Below are 25,298 nucleotides of genomic sequence, written 5' to 3' on the forward strand. Positions count from 1 at the left end.
AAATTGTTTCCGTGGAAATTATTAAATGTCTGACAGATGACGTCAAGTTAATTAATGTCTTTGGAGTTCGACCAGAATTGTTTCCGGGGCAAAGTTTGGGTAACACGTGACAGATGATGACATGATTGATGAATTTGTCATGAAAGAGGAATTAATTTGTTGTTTCCAAAGAGAATTATTGATTCAAAAAAGGGGAATTAATTTGTTGTTTCTAAGGAGAAGGTGGGGAAGAGATATATTGATTCCGTAATCGAAGGGAGAGAATTCCCGAGAAATTGATTACATAATCGGTAGAACCCTATCAGGAGCTCGTGACGGGAATCCATTTATGTGCATAGAATGACGTAACCAACTAGGACAAATGGATTTCTGAGAAATTGACTACATAATCGGTAGAACCCTATCAGGAGCTCGTGACGGGAATCCATTTATGTGCATAGAATGACGTAATCAACTAGGACAAATGGATTTCTGAGAAATTGATTACATAATCAGTAGAACCCTATCAGGAGCTCGTGACGGGAATCCATTTATGTGCATAGAATGACGTAATCAACTAGGACAAATGGATTTCTGAGAAATTGATTACATAATCGTTAGAACCCTATCAGGAGCTCGTGACGGGAATCCATTTATGTGCATAGAACGACGTAATCAACTAGGAACGTAGGATTTCTGAGAAATTGATTACATAATCGGTAGAACCCTATCAGAAGGTCCTGACGGGAACAAGTTCCTTTCTTAATGTCTATCCTAAACCCATTTTACAAGTTGAAGTACCCATCCTTTTCACCCACAACTTTACTTTACAGGTTTTTGAATGCCCCAACACCAAGCAATACTTTTCAAAGGGCATTTCTAAACAATTTATTTTCTTAATGTCCTTCCTAAACCCATTTTACAAGTTGAAGTTCCCATCCTTTTCACCCACAACTTTACTTTACAGCTTTTTGTATACCTCAACACCAAGAAATACTTTTCAAAAGACATTTCAGAACAAGTTCTTTTCATAATGTCCCTTCTAAACCCATTTTACAACTTGAAGTACCCATCCTTTTCACCCACAACTTTACTTTACAGCTTTTTGAATGCGCCAACACCAAGAAATACTTTTCAAAAGTCATTTCAGAGCAACTTCCTTTCTTAATGTCCTTCCTAAACCCATTTTACAAGTTGAAGTACCCATCCTTTTCACCCACAACTTTACTTTACAGCTTTTGAATGCCCCAACACCAAGCAATACTTTTCAAAGGGCATTTCCGAACAAGTTATTTTCTTAATGCCCTTCCTAAACCCATTTTACAAGTTGAAGTTCCCATCCTTTTCACCCCCAACTCTACTTTACAGCTTTTTGAATGCCCCAACACCAGGCAATACTTTTCAAAAGGCATTTCAGAACAAGTTCTTTTCATAATGTCAATCCTAAACCGATTTTACAAATTGAAGTACACATCCTTTTCACACACAACTTTACTATACTGCTTTTTGAATGCTCCAACACCAAGCAATACTTTTCAAAAGACATTTCAGAGCAAGTTCCTTTCTTAATGTCCCTTCTAAAACCATTTTCCAAGTTGAAGTACCCATCCTTTTCACCCACAACTTTACTTTACAGCTTTTTGAATGCCCCAAGACCAGGAAATACCTTTCAAAAGGCATTTTAGAACAAGGTCCTTTCATAATGTCCATTCACAACCCATTTTACAAGTTAAAGCATCCATCCCTTTCAACCAAAACTTTACTTTAGAGCTTTTTGGATACATCAACACCAAGAAATACCTTTAAAAATGCATATCAGAGCCAGTTCCTTTCTTAAAGTCCCTTCTAAACCCATTTTACAAGTTGAAGTACCCATCCTTTTCACCCACAACTTTACTTTACAGCCTTTTGAATGCTCCAACACCAAGCAATACTTTTCAAAGGCATTTCAGAGCAACTTTTTTTCTTAATGTCCTTCCTAAACCCATTTTACAAGTTGAAGTACTTATCTTTTTCGACACAACTTTACATTACTGCTTTTTGGATACCTCAACACCAAGCAATACTTTTCAAAGGGCATTTCCGAACAAGTTCCTTTCTTAATGTCCCTTCTAAACCCATTTTGCAAGTTGAAGTTCCCATCCTTTTCACCCACAACTTTACTTTACAGCTTTTTGAATACCCCAACACCTGGCAATACTTTTCAAAAGGCATTTCAGAGCAAGTTCTTTTCATAATGTCAATCCTAAACCCATTTTACAAATTGAAGTACCCATCCTTTTCACCCACAACTTTACTTTACAGCCTTTTGAATGCTCCAACACTAAGCAATACTTTTCAAGAGCATTTCAGAGCAAGTTCCTTTCTTAAAGTCCCTTCTAAACCCATTTTACAAGTTGAAGTTCCCATCCATTTCACCCACAACTTTATTTTACAGCTTTTTGGATACCTCAACACCAAGAAATACCTTTCAAAAGGCATTTCCGAACAAGTTATTTTCTTAATGTCCCTTCTAAACCCATTTTCCAACTTGAAGTACCCATCCTTCTCATCCACAACTTTACTTTACAGCTTTTTGGATACCTCAACACCAAGAAATACTTTTCAAAAGGCATTTCAGAGCAATTTCCTTTCTTAATGTCTCGTCTAAACCCATTCTCCAAGTTGAAGCAGCTATTCATAGCACCTAACATTTTATTTTATATCTTTTCTGATACCTAAATATCAAGAAATACCTTTCAAAAGAGATTTCAGAGGAATTTCCTTTCTTAAAGTCCCATTATAAACCCATTTAAAATATTGAAATACACATACGTTACACCCCCAACTTTAATTTACAGCTTTCTGGATAAATAAACACCAAGCAATACCTTTCAAAATACATTTCAGAGCAAGTTCTTTTCTTAATGTCCCTTCTAAACCCATTTTACAAGTTGAAGTACCCATCCTTTTCACCCCCCAACTTTACTTTACAACTTTTTGAATACCCCAACACCATGAAATACCTTTCAAAAAGACATTTCAGAGCAATTTTTTCTTAATGTCCCTTCTAAACTCATTTTCTAACTTGAAGCATCCATCCTTTTCACCCACAACTTTACATTACAGCTTTTTGAATACCTCAACACCATGAAATACTTTTCAAAAGACATTTCAGAGCAAGTTCCTTTCTTAATGTCCCTTCTAAACCCATTTTACAAGTTGAAGTACCCATCCTTTTCACCCCCCAACTTTACTTTACAACTTTTTGAATGCCCCAACACCATGAAATACCTTTTCAAAGGGCATTTCAGAGCAAGTTCCTTTCTTCATGTCCCTTCTAAACCCATTTTACAAGTTGAAGCATCAATCCTTTTCACCCCCCCAACTTTACATTACAGCTTTTTGGATGCCTCAACACAATGAAATACATTTCAAAAGGCATTTCAGAGCAAGTTCCGTTCTTAATGTCCCTTCTAAACCTATTTTACAAGTTGAAGTACACATCCTTTTCACCCACAACTTTACTTAACAGCTTTTTGGATACCTCAACTCCAAGAAATACTTTTCAAAAGGCATTTCAGAGCAAGTTCCTTTCTTAATGTCCCTTCTAAAACCATTTTACAAGTTGAAGCATCCATCCTTTTCACCCACAACTTTACATTACAGCCTTTTGGATACCTCAATACCAAGAAATACTTTTCAAAAGGTGTTTCATAGCAAGTTCCTTTCTTAATGTCCCATTCTAAACCCATTTTACAAGTTGAAATACTTATCTTTTTCACCACAACTTTACATTACATCTTTTTTGGATACCTCAACACCAAGAAATACTTTTCAAAGGCATTTCAGAGCAACTTTTTTTCTTAATGTCCTTCCTAAACCATTTTCACAAGTTGAAGTACTTATCTTTTTCAACACAACTTTACATTACAGCTTTTTGGATACATCAACACCAAGAAATACTTTTCAAAAGGCATTTCAGAGCAAGGTCCTTTCTTAATGTCCCTTCAAAACCCATTTTACAAGTTGAAGTATCCATCCTTTTCACCCACAACTTTACTTTACAGCTTTTTGGATACCTCAACACCAAGAAATACCTTTCAAAAGGCATTTCAGAGAAGTTTCCTTTCTTATTGTCCCCTCTAAACCCATTTTCTAAGTTGAAGTACTCATCCTTTTCACCCACAACTTTACTTTACAGCTTTTTGGATACCTGAAGTACCTATCCTTTTCACCCACAACTTTACTTTACAGCTTTTTGGATACCTCATCACCAAGAAATACCTTTCAAACAGCATTTCAGAGCAATTTCCTTTCTTTATCTTTCTTCTAAACTCATTTTACAAGTTGAAGCATCCATTCTTTTCAACCACAACTTTACTTTACAGCTTTTTGGATACCTCAACACCAAGAAATACTTTTCAAAAGGCATTTCAGAGCAAGTTCTTTTCGTAATGTTCCTTCTAAACCCATTTTCCAACTTGAAGTACCCATCCATTTCACCCACAACTTTACTTTACAGCGTTTTGGATACCTCATCACTAAGCAATACTTTTCAAAAGACATTTCAGAACAAGTTACTTTTTTACTGTCCTTCCTAAACCAATTTTACAAGTTGAAGCACATATCTTTTTCACCACAACTTTACTTTACAGCTTTTTGGATACCTCAACACCAAGAAATACCTTTCAAAAGGCATTTCAGAGCAAGTTCTTTTCTTAATCTCCCTCATTAACCCATTTTCCAACTTGAAGTACCCATCCGTTTCACCCACAACTTTCCTTTACAGCTTTTTTGGATACCTCAACTCCAAGCAATACTTTTCAAAGGCATTTCAGAACAAGTTCTTTTCTTCAGAAAGAAAGGCATTTCAGAACAAGTTCCTCCTTCCTAAACCAATTTTACAAGTTGAAGTACTTATCTTTTTCATCACAACTTTACTTTACGACTTTTTGCATACCTCAACATCAAGCAATACTTTTCAAAAGGCTTTATTATGCCCTTTCAGAACAAGTTCTTTACGTAATGTCCTTCCTAAACCAATTTTACAAGTTGAAGTACTCATCTTTTTCCCCAAAACTTTACTATAAGGCTTTTCGAATAACCCAACATCAAGCAATACTTTTCAAAGGGCTTTATTATATCTTTTCAGAGCAAGTTCTTCGCGTAATTTTCTTCCTAAACCCATTTACAAGTTGAAGTCCTTATTTTTTTTCCCCACAACTGTACTTTACGACTTCTTTGCACACCCAAACATCAAGCAATACTTTCCAAAAGGCTTTATTATATCTTTTCAGAACAAGTTTTTTTCTTAATGTCCTTCTTAAACCATTTTTACAAGTTAAAGTAGTTATCTTCTTCACCACAACTTTACTTTACGACTTTTTGCACACCCCAAGATCAAGCAATACTTTTCAAAAGGCTTTTTTATATCTTTTCAGGACAAGTTCCTTTCTTAATATTCTTCTTAAACCAATTTTACAAATTCTAAATTTTTTTTTAGTAGATAGAAAAAGCTATAGCATACTTGTGAATATTTTCTCGGAAGATAAAAAGTTCTAGTTCAATGTTTAATTTTCTCAACGAAGTGAAGAAAAGTTCGAGTTCTATTCTGAATTTTCTCAATGAAAAGGAAAATAGTTATTGATTATTTCTATTTTTCCAAATAATATAAATATTTTCCAACTTCTAAATGGACACACACAAAAACTTACACACACACAAAAAAACTTACACACACACACAAAAACTTACACACATACAAAAACCTACTCACACACACAAAAACTTACACACACACAAAAACCTACTCACACACACAAAAACTTTATTTCAGAGCAAGTTCCTTTCTTATTGTCCCTTCTAAACCCATTTTCCAACTTGAAGTACCCATCCGTTTCACCCACAACTTTACTTTACAGCTTTTTGGATACCTAATCACCAAGCAATACTTTTCAAAAGACATTTCAGAGCAAGTTACTTTCTTAATGTCCTTCCTAAACCCATTTTAAAAGTTGAAGTAATTATCTTTTTCACCTAAACTTTACTTTACAGCTTTTTGGATACCTCAACACCAAGAAATACCTTTCAAAAGGCATTTAAAAGCAAGTTCTTTTCTTAATGTCCCTCATAAACCCATTTTCCAACTTGAAGTACCCATCCGTTTCACCCACAACTTTACTTTACAGCTTTTTGGGATACCTCGACTCCAAGCAATACTTTTCAAAGGCATTTAAGAACAAGTTCTTTTCTTAATGTCCTTCCTAAACCGATTTTACAAGTTGAAGTACTTATCTTTTTCACCACAACTTTACTTTACGACTTTTTGTATACCCCAACATCAAGCAATACTTTTCAAAAGGCTTTATTATGCCCTTTCAGAACAAGTTCTTTACGTAATGTCCTTCCTAAACCAATTTTACAAGTTGAAGTACTCATCTTTTCCCCCACAACTTTACTATAAGGCTTTTCAAATAACCCAACATCAAGCAATACTTTTCAAAAGGCTTTATTATATCTTTTCAGAACAAGTTCTTCACGTAATTTTCTTCCTAAACCAATTTACAAGTTGAAGTACTTATCTTCTCCCCCAGAACTTTACTTTACGACTTTTTGCACACCCATACATCAAGCAATAGTTTCCCAAAGGCTTTATTATATCTTTTCAGAACAAGTTTTTTTCTTAATGTCTTTCTTAAACCATTTTTACAAGTTGAAGTAGTTATCTTCTTCACCATAACTTTACTTTACGACTTTTTGCACACCCCAAGATCAAGCAATACTTTTCAAAAGGCTTTATTATATCTTTTCAGAACAAGTTCCATTCTTAATATCCTTCTTAAACCAATTTTACAATTTCTAAATTTTTTCTTAGTAGATAGAAAAAGCTATAGCATACTTGTGAATATTTTACCGGAAGATAAAAAGTTCTAGTTCAATGTTTAATTTTCTCAAAGAAGTGAAGAAAAGTTCAAGTTCTATTCTGAATTTTCTCAATGAAAAGAAATTAGTTATTGATCATTTCTATTTTTCCAAATAATATAAATATTTTCCAACTTCAAAATGGGCACACACAAAAACTTACACACACACACAAAAACTTACACACTCACATAAAAACTTACACACACACAAAAACCTACTCACACACACAAAAACTTACACACACACAAAAACCTACTCACACACACAAAAACTTACACACACACACACACAAAAACCTACCCACACACACAAAAACTTACACACACACAAAAACTTACACACACACATTTACTCAATGAAGCACAAAATGTTCAAGTTCCATTCTAATTTTTCAAGGAGAATAAAAAGGTTCCACTTCAGTTCTGTTTTTTTTTTCTCAAAGAGATGAAAAATATAAAGTTCTGTTCTAATTTTAAATTTTACCTCCTTTGTCTTATGGATTTACCATTCAAATTTTTAAATTACAAAATGAACAGCTCGTTCTACTATTAAAGAAAATCATTCAAACTCGTTCATCTAACCTCCAAAACAATAGGTTAGATATAAATAAATATTAATAAATAGAAACATTTCTCCATGTTTAAGTTAAGTTAGGTTAACTTACCATGAGCGCTCATGATAAGTTAACCTAGCCTTTTCCGGCGAGTATGGTTAGGTTAGGTTAGATTGGGTTAGGTTATCCTACGTACGCTTCACTTAGGTTAGGTTAGGTGAGAGACAGGCAAAAAGTTAGGTGTATTGTTAGGTTAGGTTAGACTAGATTAAGTTAGGTTAAGTTAGGTTAGGTTAGGCTAGGTTAACCTACCTACGCTCGCGTACGTAGGCTAACCTAGCCTAACCTAACTTAACCTAACCTAACTTAATCTAGTCTAACCTAACCTAACCATTCACCTAACTTTTCAACTTGTAACTTTTCAACTTGTAAATGGGTTTAGGAAGAAAATTACGTGAAGAACTTGCTCTGAAAATATATAATAAAGCCTTTTGAAAAGTATTGCTTGATGTTGGGTTATTCGAAAAGCCTTATAGTAAAGTTGTGGGGAAAAAGATGAGTACTTCAACTTGTAAAATTGATTTAGGAAGGACATTACGTAAAGAACTTATTCTGAAAGGGCATAATAAAGCCTTTTGGAAAGTATTGCTTGATGTTGGGGTATGCAAAAAGTCGTAAAGTAAAGTTGTGATTAAAAAGATAAGTACTTCAACTTGTAAAATTGGTTTAGGAAGGACATTAAGAAAAGATCTTGTTCTGAAATGCCTTTGGAAAGTAATGCTTGGAGTTGAGGTATCCAAAAAATCTTTAAAGGAAAGTTGTGGGTGAAACGGACGGGTACTTCAAGTTGGAAAATGGGTTTAGAAGGGACATTAAGAAAAGAACTTGCTCTGAAATGCCTTTTGAAAGGTATTTCTTGGTGTTGAGGTATCCAAAAAGCTGTAAAGTAAAGTTGTGGTGAAAAAGATAAGTGCTTCAACTTGTAAAATTGGTTTAGGAAGGACATTAAGAAAGTAACTTGTTCTGAAATGTCTTTTTAAAAGTATTTCTTAGCGATGAGGTATCCAAAAAGCTGTAAAGTAAAGTTGTGGGTGAAATGGATGGGTACTTCAAATTGGAAAATGGGTTTAGAAGGAACATTAAGAAAAGAACTTGCTCTGAAATGCCTTTTGAAAAGTATTTCTTGGTGTTGAGGTATCCAAAAAGCTGTAAAGTAAAGTTGTGGGTAAAAAGAATGGATGCTTCAACTTGTAAAATGAGTTTAGAAGAAATATAAAGAAAGGAAATTGCTCTGGAATGCTTTTTGAAAGGTATTTCTTGGTGTTGAGTTATCCAAAAAGCTGTAAAGTAAAGTTGTGGGTGAAAAGGATAGGTACTTCAAGTATCCAAAAAGCTGTACAGTAAAGTTGTGGGTGAGAAGGATAGGTACTTCAAGTTGGAAAATGGGTTTAGAAGGGACATTAAGAAAGGAACTTGCTCTGAAATGCCTTTTTAAAAGTATTTCTTGGTGTTGAGGTATCCAAAAAGCTGTAAAGTAAAGTTGTGGGTGAAAAGGATGAATGCTTCCAACTTGTAAAATGGGTTTTGAAGGGACATTAAGAAAGGAACTTGCTCTGAAATGCCTTTTGAAAAGTATTTCTTGGTGTTGAGGTATCCAAAAAGCTGTAATGTAAAGTTGTGCTGAAAAAGATAAGTACTTCAACTTGTGAAATTGGTTTAGGAAGGACATTAAGAAAAAAAGTTGCTCTGAAATGCCTTTGAAAAGTATTTCTTGGTGTTGAGGTATCCAAAAAAGTTGTAATGTAAAGTTGTGGTGAAAAAGATATGTATTTCAATTTGTAAAATGGGTTTAGAATGGACACTAAGAAAGGAACTTGCTCTGAAATGTCTTTTGAAAAGTATTTCTTGGTGTTGAGGTATCCAAAAAGCTGTAATGTAAAGTTGTGGGTGAAAAGAAAGGATGCTTTAACTTGGAAAATGGGTTTAGTAGAGACATTAAGAAAGGAACTTGCTCTGAAATGACTTTTGAAAAGTATTTCTTGGTGTTGAGGTATCCAAAAAAGCTGCAATGTAAAGTTGTGGGTGAAAAGGATGGGTACTTCAAGTTGGGAAATGGGTTTAGAATGGAAATTAAAAAAGGAACTTGCTCTGAAATGCCTTTTGAAAGGTATTTCATTGTGTTGAGGCATCTAAAAAGCTGTAATGTAAAGTTGGGGGGGGTTGAAAAGGATTGATGCTTCAACTTGTAAAATGGGTTTAGAAGGGACATTAAGAAAGGAACTTGCTCTGAAATGCCCTTTGAAAAGGTATTTCATGGTGTTGGGGCATTCAAAAAGTTGTAAAGTAAAGTTGGGGGGTGAAAAGGATGGGTACTTCAAGTTGGAAAATGGGTTTAGAATGGACATTAAGAAAGGAACATGCTCTGAAATGTCTTTTGAAAAGTATTTCATGGTGTTGAGGTATCCAAAAAGCTGTAATGTAAAGTTGTGGGTGAAAAGGATGGATGCTTCAAGTTAGAAAATGAGTTTAGAAGGGAAATTAAGAAAAAATTGCTCTGAAATGTCTTTTTAAAAGGTATTTCATGGTGTTGGGGCATTCAAAAAGTTGTAATGTAAAGTTGTTGGGTGAAAAAGTCTGATACTTTAAGTGGGAAAATTGGATTAAGAGTGTCATAAACGCAGGAACTTACTCTTAAGCGCCTTTTGAATAGTATTTCTTGGTGATGTGTGATACAAAAAGCCGCAAAGTTAAGTTGTGGGGGAAAAAAATGGGAGCTTAAACTTGGAAAAATGCAGTTAGAGGGGAATTAAGCAAAGTAACTTGCTCTGAAATCTCTTTTGAAAGGTATTTCTTGGTGTTGAGGTATACAAAAAGCTGTAAAGTAAAGTTGTGGGTGAAAAGAATGGGTACTTCAAGTTAGAAAATGGGTTTAGAAGGGTCATTAAGAAAGGAAATTGCTCTGAAATGTCTTTTTAAAAGGTAGGTATCCAAAACGCTGTAAAGTATAGTTGTGAATGAAACGGATGGGTACTTCAAGTTGGAAAATGGGTTTAGAAGGGACATTAAGAAAGGAACTTGCTCTGAAATGCCTTTTGAAAGGTATTTCATGGTGTTGAGGCATCCAAAAAGGTGTAAAGTAAAGTTGGGGGGGGGGAAAAGGATTGATGCTTCAACATGTAAAATGGGTTTAGAAGAGACATGAAGAAAGGAACTTGCTCTGAAATGCCCTTTGAAAAGGTATTTCATGGTGTTGGGGCATTCAAAAAGTTGTAAAGTAAAGTTGGGGGGTGAAAAGGAAGGGTACTTCAAGTTGGAAAATGGGTTTAGAAGGGACATTAAGAAAGGAACTTGCTCTGAAATGTCTTTTGAAAAGTATTTCATGGTGTTGAGGTATTCAAAAAGCTGTAATGTAAAGTTGTGGGTGAAAAGGATGGATGCTTCAAGTTAGAAAATGAGTTTAGAAGGGACATTAAGAAAAAATTGCTCTGAAATGTCTTTTTAAAAGGTATTTCATGGTGTTGGGGCATTCAAAAAGTTGTAAAGTAAAGTTGGGGGGTGAAAAGGATGGGTATTTCAACTTGTAAAATGGGTTTAGGAGTGACATTAAGAAAGGAACTTGCTCTGAAATTTCTTTTGAAAAGTATTTCTTGGTGTTGAGGTATCCAAAAAGCTGTAAAGTAAAGCTGTGGGTGAAAAGGATGGGTACTTCAAGTTGGAAAATGGGTTTAGAAGGGACATTAAGAAAGGAACTTGCTCTGAAATGTCTTTTGAAAAGTATTTTCTTGGTGTTGAGGTATACAAAAAGCTGTAAAGTAAAATTGTGGGTGAAAAGAATGGGTACTTCAAGTTAGAAAATGGGTTTAGAAGCGACATTAAGAAAGGAAATTGCTCTGAAATGTCTTTTTAAAAGGTAGGTATCCAAAAAGCTGTAAAGTATAGTTGTGAATGAAACGGATGGGTACTTCAAGTTGGAAAAGGGGTTTAGAAGGGACATTAAGAAAGGAACTTGCTCTGAAATGTCTTTTGAAAAGTTTTGCTTGGTGTTGAGGTAACCAAAAAGCTGTAAAGTAAAGTCGTGGGTGAAAAGGATGTATGCTTCAACTTGGAGAATGGGTTTAGAAGGGACACTAAGAAAGGAAATTGCTCTGAAATGCCTTTTGAAAAGTATTTCTTGGTGTTGAGGTATCGAAAAAGCTGTAAAGTAAAGTTGTGGATGAGAAGAATGGGTACTTCAAGTTGGAAAATGGGTTTAGAAGGGACATTAAGAAAATAACTTGTTCGGAAATGCCTTTTGAAAGGTATTTCTTGGTGTTGAGGTATCCAAAAAGCTGTAAAATAAAGTTGTGGGTGAAACGGATGGGAACTTCAACTTGTAAAATGGGTTTAGAAGGGACTTTAAGAAAGGAACTTGCTCTGAAATGCTCTTGAAAAGTATTGCTTGGTGTTGGAGCATTCAAAAGGCTGTAAAGTAAAGTTGTGGGTGAAAAGGATGGGTACTTCAATTTGTAAAATGGGTTTAGGATTGACATTATGAAAAGAACTTGCTCTTAAATGCCTTTTGAAAAGTATTGCCTGGTGTTGGGGTATCCAAAAAGCTGTAAAGTAAAGTTGTGGGGGAAAAGGATGGGAACTTCAACTTTTAAAATGGGTTTAGAAGGGACATTGAGAAAGGAACTTGTTCGGAAATGCCCTTTGAAAAGTATTGCTTGGTGTTGAGGTATCCAAAAAGCAGTAATGTAAAGTTGTGTCGAAAAAGATAAGTACTTCAACTTGTAAAATGGGTTTAGGAAGGACATTAAGAAAAAAAGTTGCTCTGAAATGCCTTTGAAAAGTATTGCTTGGTGTTGGAGCATTCAAAAAGCTGTAAAGTAAAGTTGTGGGTGAAACGGAAGGATGCTTCAACTTGTAAAATGGGTTTAGAAGGGGCTTTAAGAAAGGAACTTGCTCTGAAATGCCTTTTGAAAAGTATTTCTTGGTGTTGAGGTATCCAAAAAGCTGTAAAGTAAAGTTGTGGGTGAAATGGATGAATGCTTCAACTTGTAAAATGGGTTTAGAAGGGACATTAAGAAAGGAAGTTGCTCTGAAATGTCTTTTGAAAAGTATTGCTTGGTGTTGGAGCATTCAAAAAGCTGTAAAGTAAAGTTGTGGGTGAAAAGGATGGGTACTTCAACTTAGAAAATGGTTTTAGAAGGGACATTAAGAAAGGAACTTGCTCTGAAATGTCTTTTGAAAAGTATTGCTTGGTGTTGGAGCATTCAAAAAGCAGTATAGTAAAGTTGTGTGTGAAAAGGATGTGTACTTCAATTTGTAAAATCGGTTTAGGATTGACATTATGAAAACAACTTGTTCTGAAATGCCTTTTGAAAAGTATTGCCTGGTGTTGGGGCATTCAAAAAGCTGTAAAGTAAAGTTGTGGGTGAAAAGGATGGGAACTTCAACTTGTAAAATGGGTTTAGGAAGGCCATTAAGAAAATAACTTGTTCGGAAATGCCCTTTGAAAAGTATTGCTTGGTGTTGGGGCATTCAAAAGCTGTAAAGTAAAGTTGTGGGTGAAAAGGATGGGTACTTCAACTTGTAAAATGGGTTTAGGAAGGACATTAAGAAAGGAAGTTGCTCTGAAATGACTTTTGAAAAGTATTTCTTGGTGTTGGCGCATTCAAAAAGCTGTAAAGTAAAGTTGTGGATGAGAAGAATGGGTACTTCAAGTTGGAAAATGGGTTTAGAAGGGACATTAAGAAAATAACTTGTTCGGAAATGCCTTTTGAAAGGTATTTCTTGGTGTTGAGGTATCCAAAAAGCTGTAAAGTAAAGTTGTGGGTGAAAAGGATGGGAACTTCAACTTGTAAAATGGGTTTAGGAAGGACATTAAAAAAATAAATTGTTTAGAAATGCCATTTGAAAAGTATTGCTTCGTGTTGGGGCATTCAAAAGCTGTAAAGTAAAGTTGTGGGTGAAAAGGATGGGTACTTCAACTTGTAAAATGGGCTTAGGAAGGACATTAAGAAAAGAAGTTGCTCTGAAATGTCTTTTGAAAAGTATTGCTTGGTGTTGGAGCATTCAAAAGGCTGTAAAGTAAAGTTTTGGGTGAAAAGGATGGGTACTACAACTTGTAAAATGGGTTTAGGATAGACATTAAGAAAGGAGCTTGTTCCCGTCAGGACCTTCTGATCGGGTTCTCCCGATTAAGCAATCAATTTCTCAGAAATCCAACTTTTCTTGTCGATTAAGTCATTCTACGCACATTAATGGATTACCGTCCTGACCTTGTGAGAGGTCTTAACTGATTCTGTAATCAATTTCTAGGAAATCTATATGTCCTAGTTGATTACGTCATTCTATGCACATAAATGGATTCCCGTCACGAGCTCCTGATAGGGTTCTACTGATTATGTAATCAATTTCTCAGAAATCCATTTGTCCTAGTTTATTTCGTCATTATATGCACATTAATGGAGTACCATCAGGATCTTCAGAGTGGATTATACTAATTATGTAATCATGTTCTCATAAATTCGGTAGTCATTGTCGATTACGTAATTATATTCACATAAATGGATTCCCGTCACGAGTTCCTGATAGGGTTCTACCGATTTTGTAATCAATTTCTCGGGAATTCTCTCCCTTCGATTACGCAATCAATATATCTCTTCCCCACCTTCCCCTTAGAAACAACAAATTAATTGCCCTTTCTTGAATCAATAATTCTCTTTGGAAACAACAAATTAATTCCCCTTTCGTGTCAAATCAATCAATCATGACATCATCTGTCACGTGTGATCTAAACTTTGCCTCGGAAACAATTCTGGTCGAACTCCAAAGACATTAATTAACTTGACGTCATCTGTCAGACATTAATTAACTTCCCCGGAAACAATTTGATTAATGACTGACAGCACAGGTGTTCTCCCTAGGGAGGCTATGCCCATATTTGGTGTTCGTCTCGGAGTATAAGATAGCCTTCTACTAATAGTACCTGAAAGGTTTTTAATATAGTGACAGTGCTAGCAACAAAGGGGATTATATAATCCATTTAGAATTCTTAAAACATTATAAATACGTATTTTAACTGTATTATAATTCTTTGAAGTATTATGAATGGTAAATTTACGTTAAAAAACACTTTTTTTCAGTTTGTATGGGTGGGATGCTGAAGTGCTTGAGGAGGGGTCACCCACTTTATAAATTATGTACATTAGGCGGCGCACACAGCAGGTGGTAGAAATTTGCCAGAAATAATGCTAAGTTCGTATACTCTGCGAAGAGGCTATTTATATTGGAAGTCTTCTTTATATGGCGGATCGAATGGTGCTTCGAGATGTTGCAGTACCCCTATGTAAAAGTAAATATCCAGTATGCTGGAGGCCTGACTGGTTTAAAAATTTTTTAGCAAGACTTCATTACCCATAAATACTTAGATTAGGGTTTTATGAATTATGTCTTTATTCCTAGCAGAGCAGCAAATTTTTAGCCCACGACCTGATGTGGTAGCTCTTTTTTAAACGTCGTCCAAAGTCTGATAAGTCCTCTTAGAATATAATCCCATATTCATTAAATGAAAGCTTATTCTTGGGGTGAAGTCTCAATGGTCCTTAGCTTAGCTGAACAGTTCATGAATTACTCTGGTCACAGTTTAATTACTCCGTTATGGTTGATGTGCCCCATGTCAAATCCCCATAGGTGTCTGAAAGCCCTAAGAGTTTCAATACTAGCATTTGCCACCTCTGATATTATAACAAGAATGCCTACAGTGTCTTATATCCACGAAAATGTAGGAGAAGGGGAGTCAAGGATTTTGTTTCGTCTTTTTAGTATGGTGTTTTGTATTTATGTCGATTTTTCAAAATGAAATTACAAAAATGGTATTCGGAAAATCTTACCCCTCTGCCCCCGCTAAATTATTACCCCTGAATTAGTTTTTTTTTTTTTTTGGGGGGGGGGGATTTAAGTGGGTTATGGGGCTGGAGGAAGGAGCGGGTTGAAGTGGTGGGGGTGAGTGGAGTTGTATTGGATGGTGGTTGTTACCCTGGGGAGGGGGGGGGTTGAGAGAAGGTGATTGTTTTTGTTATTATTATTAGTATTTCAATTAGTCTAGGATGCTTCTGGGTATATCTATGTTGGCAAAACCGATTTTTTCCGGTAGGGGGGGGGGTACTATTTTTTTGAGGGGGGGGGTACACAAAAAACCTCAAAAACGCATAAAAAATTTTTATATCCATTTTTGTTACGTTTTTACGTGTCAGAAAAACCTTTCGGGGGAGGGGTCAAAATCTCCTAACCTCCTCCTGGGTACAGCCTTGTATGTAGGTTTATTTTTATTATTATTATTAATTTTGAATGCCTTTTGAATGTTTATTTAGTTAACCACTACGCGTTAGCAAAATTTAAGTTTTTCCCTAACGTAGTGATTTATATCTGTAATAGTTTATATTTTTGTTTATTATATAAAATAAAAGTCAAAAGTCCCTAAACGTATAATAATAAAGCTATATGTCAAGCATAAAAATTGCAAATATTTTGGCAAACAATAAGTTGAACCATAGATCTGTCTCATCAAACCTGTTTTACTTACTACAGATGCAGTTTTGTTCTGCATAGACAATTTCGCATGAATCATAGATATCTGCAATAATGGAAAAGTAGATTGTCTACTATATTCATATTTAGTTAAGTCGTGACTGCTAGGGTCGTCTTCCAGAAAGTAAAGGTGTTTACACATGCACCATAGTTTTGAGTGCCAAGTAGACTCGAGCTCTGCACAGAATTTTACGTTACGCAAGTTTATATTACGTTGTGAAAGTCAACATAGTAACAACAAAACAGAATATTCTCATCAGGGCCCTATCCAGCAGGAGGGTTTGAACCCCAACCCTCGAAATGTTTGCCTGACTCGTAAAAACGTAATAAAATGCATAAAAACACATTTTTGATGCGTTTTTTCGTTTTTATAACCCCTCGAACAAATCCTTGATACGGTCTTGATCCTCATGACCAGTTAATAAATTTTGTAAATAGATTAGTAATTCTTTCCTAGAAAGTCTTATACGCTTCATCGCATACTGAATCACCATGTATATTCAGTATTTTAGTTTTTTAAAGAGTTTGCTAGTGATGATTTTGGAATGATGGTTTTATGAATTTTTAGGTTACCTTAGTGTGAAAGGACTTGTTTGAGTATGTAAGGATAAACTTAAATTAAAACAAATTAACCCCTTAGCATAGGAAGTTATGAGTAGTAGTAGTAGTAGTATCGAAAAAGTTACGCACGTAGTGTAAAAGCCACTTAAAGCTTTTACTTCGGCGTCTGCATACATTTTTATTGAAAAAGCTTGTTTTTCCAGAAATTTTTTAAGGATGTTAAACTCCAGTTTAGAGTTAGTTCAGACGTTTGGGGAAAACGCATGGGATTTCCTATAGGGAGAATAGGGAGAATGTTCATACGCATCCGAACTGCAAATATTGACAAAATAATCAAACATCAGAATTCATGACTGAAGATGCAGACCTGGAAGTTGCTTTTTTAGCTAAGTCGACTTTTCTTATAGTCTGAACTTGAAGCATCGTACCAAAGTTGATAATTCTGTACAAGGGCTATCAAATTGGGTGTTTTATCATGCCTGACAATCGACCTGTTTTTCAAATTTGAAAAATACCGCCACAAACTCCCAATCACTTCAGCCCTCCGTACGGAAAAGCTAGGAAAAAATTCAAACCATACTCCGAATGGGAATTACGAAACTCCCTATCGAAATTCCCATAGGGAGAATGGGAATTCTCAAACGTCTGAACTAACTCTCACAAGGTTCATACCTGCTAAGGCTTGTATAGTTTAGAAAATTGAATCGAAATAGGGTGTTTATGAAGTTAGAGATACATGTGGGGAAAATTTTCCGTGGGGGAAGATTGTTGGGGGGAGGGAGATTTTCCATATTAAAATGAATTTGATTTGCCTATATTTTTCTGACTCTTTGCATGCGTAATCAAAATAAGTTGATTAGGTGATATATGTAAATGTAGAGAAAACGGTAGCTTTATCCAGTCTGGGATTAATTCTAGAGTCAAGCAAAACCTTCGCAGATGTGCTCAACAACGTCTTAGAGTCTCTTGGCGATCCAGTGGCGGATCCAGGGGGCGAGGGGGGCAACCCCCCTAGCGTAGTCTAAAGTACTGTAATTTACTTAATTAACCCAAGTTTGCGTGAATTAAACTTGCTTTTAACGTAAGTTTATCGGATCAACCTATTTTGCGCCCCCCCCCCCTAAAATTTTTTATCGGATCAACCTATTTTATGCCCCCCTGAAAAAAATCCTGGATCCGCCCCTGTGGCGATCCGATGAACAGTGTAGTAAAATACTCTGCTGGGGGGAATTGTCGGAAAGGGATATAAGGTAATCAAAATAAATTAATTCCACAATTTATATAAATGTATGGTAAAGGGTCAGGGATTAACTCTATTGTGGAAAGCATGACGTTTGAAAAAAAAAAAAAAAATCAGAGTTCCTGTTTATCGATTCAGTGGCTTATCATGTTCTTCGGTTGATGGACTCTATTCCCCAATGAAGAGGTATTGTTGGGAGGGAGGAATTTTCCACGGGGATCTCTTGGAAGGAGAATGGTCCGTGGGGACAATGTTTGAGGTAATTTTTCAAATACTTTTAATGTTTAAAATATGATCGTTAATAATACGAAGAATGAATCTTTAGCGGGGAAGGGGGGATTTTCTGGGGAAATTTTCCTTGGAGGGGAGTTTTCTGGGGTGGTATTTTCCTTGATTTTTTTTCTTTCAGGGTCACAGCAATGCGCGAAGGGCAAGCTAGTAACTTATAATGTCATATGCATACCAGCTATTATTTGCGTACACTACATACCAATGTACACACAAACGTATGTACTATATGTGTACATACCAATTCACGTATGTATATTCTAGATATCAATGTATATTCAATATATGCACATACCACTGCACATGAGATCTACGTAAAGATCTGCATAGTTACTTTTTCAAAATTATTTGAATTTAAATCCCTGGATAAAGGAATAACTGTATATGCGAATAGATTTTAATTTTTTTGGTACTTATGTACTATATGTAAAACATTCGAGGATTTGGATCGCGAAGATCAGTTAGGATAAAAACTGGTTAGTTTGCAATGCATAGTGATAGAATGTAGTGTCTCACCATGGATGTTCATGACAATGACTTTGTACTCTTACAAGAAGCACCATCTTTGCAAGTGTAACCTAACCTGCATTAGCATTAATCAAACTTCACTTCTCGAGTGTTTCTCGTATATTACATAAGTACCTCTTTTCTGGTTGGTAAAATCAGCAAAAAGTGACATATACATTTTCTGGCACTCTTGCGTTACGCGGGCCTCTCGGGTTAACTACTATAGAGTAAGCAATGATAAAACCCGTTTTTGGTATGTTTACCGCTATGGACTAGGCAATGATAGCGTGCTTTTCATTGCGTATACGATATTAAACTGTGTTTTTTGGGGTTTGGGCGGGGAAGGTACCTAGGTTAGATTACGTATTTAATATATGCTATGCTTTACCCCCACCCCCGTAATGTGCAAATATATAACCCAAATTTGTTTCTAAACTATCATATATTCTACCTATTTTATTTTTTATCATCAGCGTTAACCAAACTTGACTTTTTAGAAAGGCCCGCATAATGCAAGAGTACCCATTTTCTCTTTGAGCACGATGATATTGCATTACCATTTCATCCCTAAAAGGCTACAGTCTTCTTTTTTTTCTCGCAACTTTCTAATTCTCTTCTTAAACAAAATAATTTAGAAATTTAGATGAGAAGAAATAAAGTATCAAGATTTCAGATACATGTATGTACACTCTGCAGCAGAAATAATGTTATTTTAAAATTATACAGCGTTGCATACATTTCTGATGACCTCACCACGCTTTTTTAATCTTCAAACATTGGCAATGACTTGCCTATTTCAATAAATCACGCCTTCAATGACCAGGGGAAATAAAGAATTAGTTGATAATATTTTGAGGCATTGCTCAATATAATACAAAACATAGTGAAAGTAAGGAGAATAAATCCCATTTATTTATTATTACCTTATTATTATTTTTAAGTTTTACTTATAACCGGTGAGCAATAATGTTATTGTTATTATAGTAATTTTTATTATTGTTATTATATTATTATAATATTAATACGTTACTTCAACTATTATAATTACTACTACTACAAGTAACTCACTGCAGCACGAAGCCGCCTGAGGCCAACACAGTTACGCACGCTCCTCCGCCGTCCCAATCTGTTCAAAGCCTCCCTTTTTACACCCTCAAAAGAGATTTCCATTTCCCTCAAATCTTCCCTTACAACATCCTCCCACCCATTCGGGGACGACCTGCTTTTCCTTTGGCCCTAGAAGGTTGGGCGGCAGGGAGTATCTTTGGCAACTATTATTAGAATAATAGTGATAATAATAATAATAATAATAATAACAATAAGAACAATAGCTTGTGTCCGTATTTCTCTACATCACGGGCTAATAAAGTTCTTTCAGTTGGGATTTTTTCGCCCTCCCTCTTTTCTTTTCTTATTTGTTGCTCTATTAGTGTATTCTATGTGTTTGCTATTTTGTGTTTTTCACTTGCATTTTTATGTATTTTTCTTTGTATTACTCAACGTTTTATATTTTTGTATAATGTACGTAAAAAATAAATAATAATGATAATAATTATCAATATTATTACTACTTATTATTACTTATTAGTCCCAAACCTTATGACTCAGGACTCCTGACCTTCCCTTCTAATCCTACCACTTCCGTTTTTGCACTGGATATGACATATTCTTATTTTTTTGCAATTCACCATGTCAGATGGGGGAACTTCATGCGAATAATTAAATAAAAAAATTCTGAACAGAGAGGGGTTGAGAATGAGAGTGCACAGTTTCGTTGACTTCAGATAACTTCGCTCCATGTCGAGTTATAAATAATAGGCTTATTAAAGTACTGGAAACGAATTAGAACTAGTTTCCTAACCTTTCCTGCCATCAAATTTATCATGCACAACTGATCGCATTCCTGTTCATTTTTACATGATGTAAATCTGTTCTAACTTCACCCCAATATCAATACTGGTTACGCAACTTGTATAATTACTAAGCTTTCGATACTATATATATATATATATAGCTAAGTGGCGTTTCTTCCTTCCTTTGATCCTAATACAGCACAGTGGCGATAAGACGTTCCACTAAATACGGGTGATCTGAGTTCAAGCTACTCTGCGGTGACGGCCCCAAATCATCTTTGCCCTTGAAGCACGACACTTGAAGAAGTGTTTTCATATTAAATGTTAGAAAAAAGCGATGTCAAAACTAATGAAGAACAGAAATTATCCTATATATGGAATACATAACCCCCTTCTCCTCAGCCGACCGCACTTCACATTAAAGCTTTGAGCGAGGAGAAATTATCCTACGCATGGAATTGTTTACTCCTCCCCCCTTGATCCACAACTTTTTACACTAGGGTCTTAACTTTTATCTCAATGATTCAAGAATGAGTGCTGTGCGCTACGCAGTTGTGAGCACCTATGATGTAGCCATGGCTGTATGCGCCGTCATACTATTTAAACCTTAGCGTAGGAAAACGTGAGATGGGGTTTAGGGGTTGATTAGGGATAACCCTCTAAATATATAAGAGTAATTACGCTCGTTTTACGTTCTAACTTCGCTCTTTATTTTCATTTGCAAAAAGCTAGTTTTTAGTAATTCAATTTATCTTGTAATATTTCTTAGATACGAGGGGGCTGCTTCCCCTATCAACCCTCCGCTCTTTACCCTAAAGTCTTATTTTCTGCAATGACACTTCTTTGTTGAAAGGACTCATTTAGGTGAATTTATTTTACCAAATAAAAAAAGAATTGTCTTAAACGTTAGGGATGGTTCTATCCCTGCACCCACCGCTCTTTACCAACAAGTTTCAACTTTTGTATCCCAATACTTCGATTTGTTAAATTTTACGTTTTTCGTTAAAAACTACCGTTTCGGATAAAAGAGAGCTATCACCCCAATTTCTTACATATACTTCATGCTTAGTTGAGATAAGAAAGAGGGTGAATCCCCTCTCCATATTGATCCAATGTGCCATAAGTGCGGTAGTTCCAAACGTGTAAATTTTTGGCACAGACGCATAATTGTTCCCAAAAATAACAGTTTTTGGCAGTGTTTTAAGGTTCGTTTGTAACCTCCTAAACTTTTACATAATCTCTTATAACCTTTACATGAACCTGTAACGCAACCTTCTGAACCTTTGTCTCAGCTAAAAATTATTTTGTCTATCAAAAACAAGATTACATAATCGTACCCAGTTTTAATATATTGGAGACAAATGTTGGGTTTCTTTTACTCTAAACCCCTGCCCTTTACTTGTGTAAAAAATACGAACGAGGTCTTGGCAAGTATAGAGAGGGGCCTTCGAGTACGTAACTGAAATTCCAAAAAAATACGCTTTTCTTTATTTTCCAAATAATTTGTCTTTTTAAAAAAAAGTAGCCTACGAACTCCTGAATGTGTATGTTATTTATTTCATTTATTTTTTATCATTTTTTTACTTTTATTTATTTTTTAGAATGACATCTATGAATGGGCAAGAGATCACCGAGTTCATCACAAGTTTGCAGAAACGAATGCCGACCCTCACAACTCCAGTCGGGGTCTTTTCTTCAGTCACGTTGGCTGGCTTCTAACAAAAAACATCCAGATGTCATAACAAAAGGAAAGAAGCTAGATTATTCAGACTTACTAGCTGATCCGGTTGTACGTTTTCAAAAACAGTAAGGACTATAGTTTGTTTATTTTGAGACCTTAATTTAGACCTTAGATCCTCCTGTGCCACCAGAGGCACCCAGGGCGTCCACGAAGTGTTGTCAGTTATCGTGCATGGGCGCTGCCCAAACCTCTCTTCATTGGGTTTGGATTGTCGTCTGAATACTTGACAGGTCCCGTTGAGCTCCAATAAATAAAGGAACTAATCAGTAAACAATAAGGAGTTACAATAAAATAAGAAGTTACTAACAATGAGGAGCTCCAGTAAAATAAGTAGCTAATCAGTAAACAATAAGGAGTTACAATAAAATAAGGAGCTACTAAAAATAAGGAGCTACTTAATACGGAGCTCCAATAAAATAAGGAGCTAATCAGTAAACAATAAGGAGTTACAATAAAATAAGAAGCTACTAACAATAAGGAGCTCCAGTAAAATAAGTAGCTAATCAGTAAACAATAAGGAGTTACAATAGAATAAGGAGCTAATAACAATAAGGAACTACTTAATAAGGAGATCCAATAAAATAAGGAGCTAATCAGTAAAAAATAAGGAGTTACAATAAAATAAGAAGCTACTAACAATAAGGAGCTCCAGTAAAATAAGTAGCTAATCAGTAAACAATAAGGAGTTACAATAGAATAAGGAGCTAATAACAATAAGGAGCTACTTAATAAGGAGCTCCAATAAAATAAGTAGCTAATCAGTAAAGAATAAGGAGTTACAATAAAATAAGAAGCTACTACCAATAAGGAGCTCCAGTAAAATAAGTAGCTAATCAGTAAACAATTAGGAGTTACAATAAAATAAGGAGCTTCTAACAATAAGGAGCTACTTAATAAGGAGCTCCAATAAAATAAGGAGCTAAACAGTAAACAATAAGGAGTTACAATAAAACAAGGAGCTACTAACAATAAGGAGCTCCAGTAAAATAAGTAGCTAATCAGTAAACAATAAGGAGTTACAATAAAATAAGGAGCGACTTAATACGGAGCTCCAATAAAATAAGGAGCTAATCAGTAAACAATAAGGAGTTACAATAAAATAAGGAGCTTCTAACATAAACAAATAAGTAGAACAACAGGGAATTTTTTTATACAAGACAGTGGAACGCAACTTTAAATGAATATTTCGACCCTATATCCAAGGGCCTTCCTCAGCAAAACAGACGAAGAGAATAAAAACACTATAAAAGAAACTTGCATTAAAATTCAATCATTAGATCTGTTTAAAAAATTTTAAAACAGCCCTAATATCATTACTTCAAGGAAGTTCAACCAGGACTGGTACTCCAAACGAAATGGACAGAGAACAATTCATTCAGATGGAATTAAAATACTTACAGACAAGACTTTAAAGCTAATCTCGACCTCTTGGCAGCCAGCCTAGAAGGTTTATTCGTAATAGGTTGAGTGGAGTTATTTACTGGTTTTTTAATATAATTAGTCAAATCATTTTTAATTAATTGTGTGTATACGGCATTAAGTGAATATTCCCCCAAATCCCTTTTTAAAGAAATATGACTATTTATTTTGATTTTAATTTCAATAGCCTCTCAAACGACCTGTTTTATGCCTAAATCATTGCTAATAAAGCAAGTTTCTTCAAAAATCATTTTATTACTAGCGTTATCATATATGTGGCTGCTTAAAGCCAAATCGAAATAAGTGTTTCTGTTATTAGAATTTATAGCCATACTTATGTCCTCTTTGTGTTGATTTAGATGTTTATCTAAATTTTTATTTTCTATGCCAACATAAAATTATTACAGTAACAAGGACTTTTATGCGCCCCTCTTTGGCGAGTAACTGGGGTTATACGACCCGTATAACCTCGTATAACCTCGTATCTTTACCAGAATTTAAGAAATTCATGATTTTAAAATTATCTGTAAATACGACATAAAAATTATTTTTTGAAAACTTTTTTTAAACTTGTAGTGACTTTTGGAATATATGGAAGGTAAATTATATTTGAGGGCTTGACGGGAACTTCACATTGCAAAAGACCCTTAATTTTACGGGAGTGTCTTGCCAATCTTCGGCTAATTGTATTGTTAATAAAGACAATAGGATAACCGTTTCCAAAAAGTATGTCTCTTATAAAATTTAGTTCATCTGTGATGTAAGATTCAGAGCAAATGTTTAGGGCACGGTCAATAAGAGCTGTAACAACACCTCTTTTAACTTGTGGGGGGTGATTGGATTTAAAATGAAGATATCTGTTATTTTGTGTGGGTTTTCTGTAAATTGTAAAATCCAGTTTATCAATGTCGCGAATAATTAAAATATCCAGAAACTGTAATTTATTTACATTTTCAATTTCTAAGGTAAATTGTAAATTTCGGTTATATGTATTAAGGTGATCTAGAAAACCCCTAAGTTCATTTTCCCCATAATTCCAGAGCGATATTACATCATCCATATAACGCCCCCAATATACATGTTTTATTAGCGAACATTTATGTAGAACACCTCGAAAATTGGGCCTTAAATTCATATTTTTTAAAACATGTATATTGGGGGCGTTACATGGATGATGTAATATCGCTCTGGAATTATGGGGAAAATGAACTTAGGGGCTTTCTAGATCACCTTAGTACATATGACCGAAATTTACAATTTACCTTAGAAATTTAAAATGCGAATAAATTACCGTTTCTGGATGTTTTAATTATTCGTTACATTGACAGATGTCACGAATACACAGATGAACACATCACAGATGAACTAAATTTTATTAGAGACATAATTTTTGGAAACGGTTATCCTATTGTCTTTATTAACAACAAAATTAGCCGAAGATTGGCAAGACACTCCCGTAAAATTAAGGGTCTTTTGCAATGTGAAGTTCCCGTCAAGCCCTCAAATATAATTTACCTTCCATATATTCCAAAAGTCACTACAAGTTTAAAAAAAGTTTTCAAAAAATAATTTTTATTTCGTATTTAAAGATAATTTTAAAATCATGAATTTCTTAAATTCTGGTAAAGATATAACCCCAGTTACTTGCCAGAGAGGGGTTTATCGAATACCATGTGA

At 35.0% G+C, this 25,298-nt stretch overlaps 1 pseudogene across 1 annotated transcript in view; it reads left to right on the top strand.

The window, feature by feature from the left end:
- Nucleotides 1-22,271, top strand: part of LOC148939565 (acyl-CoA Delta-9 desaturase pseudogene) — a 34,688-nt pseudogene extending 12,417 nt beyond the window's left edge. The window contains exon 3 of the transcript XR_016143532.1: nucleotides 22,063-22,271. The product of XR_016143532.1 is annotated as an acyl-CoA Delta-9 desaturase pseudogene (transcript). The remainder of the gene's footprint in view (nucleotides 1-22,062) is intronic.
- Nucleotides 22,272-25,298: the final 3,027 nt, after the last annotated feature.

This window comes from Artemia sp. Qi Xiang Cuo, chromosome 21 (genome assembly GCF_049724085.1).
Source record: "Artemia sp. Qi Xiang Cuo chromosome 21, ASM4972408v1, whole genome shotgun sequence".
NCBI classification, from domain to species: Eukaryota; Metazoa; Arthropoda; class Branchiopoda; order Anostraca; family Artemiidae; genus Artemia; species Artemia sp. Qi Xiang Cuo.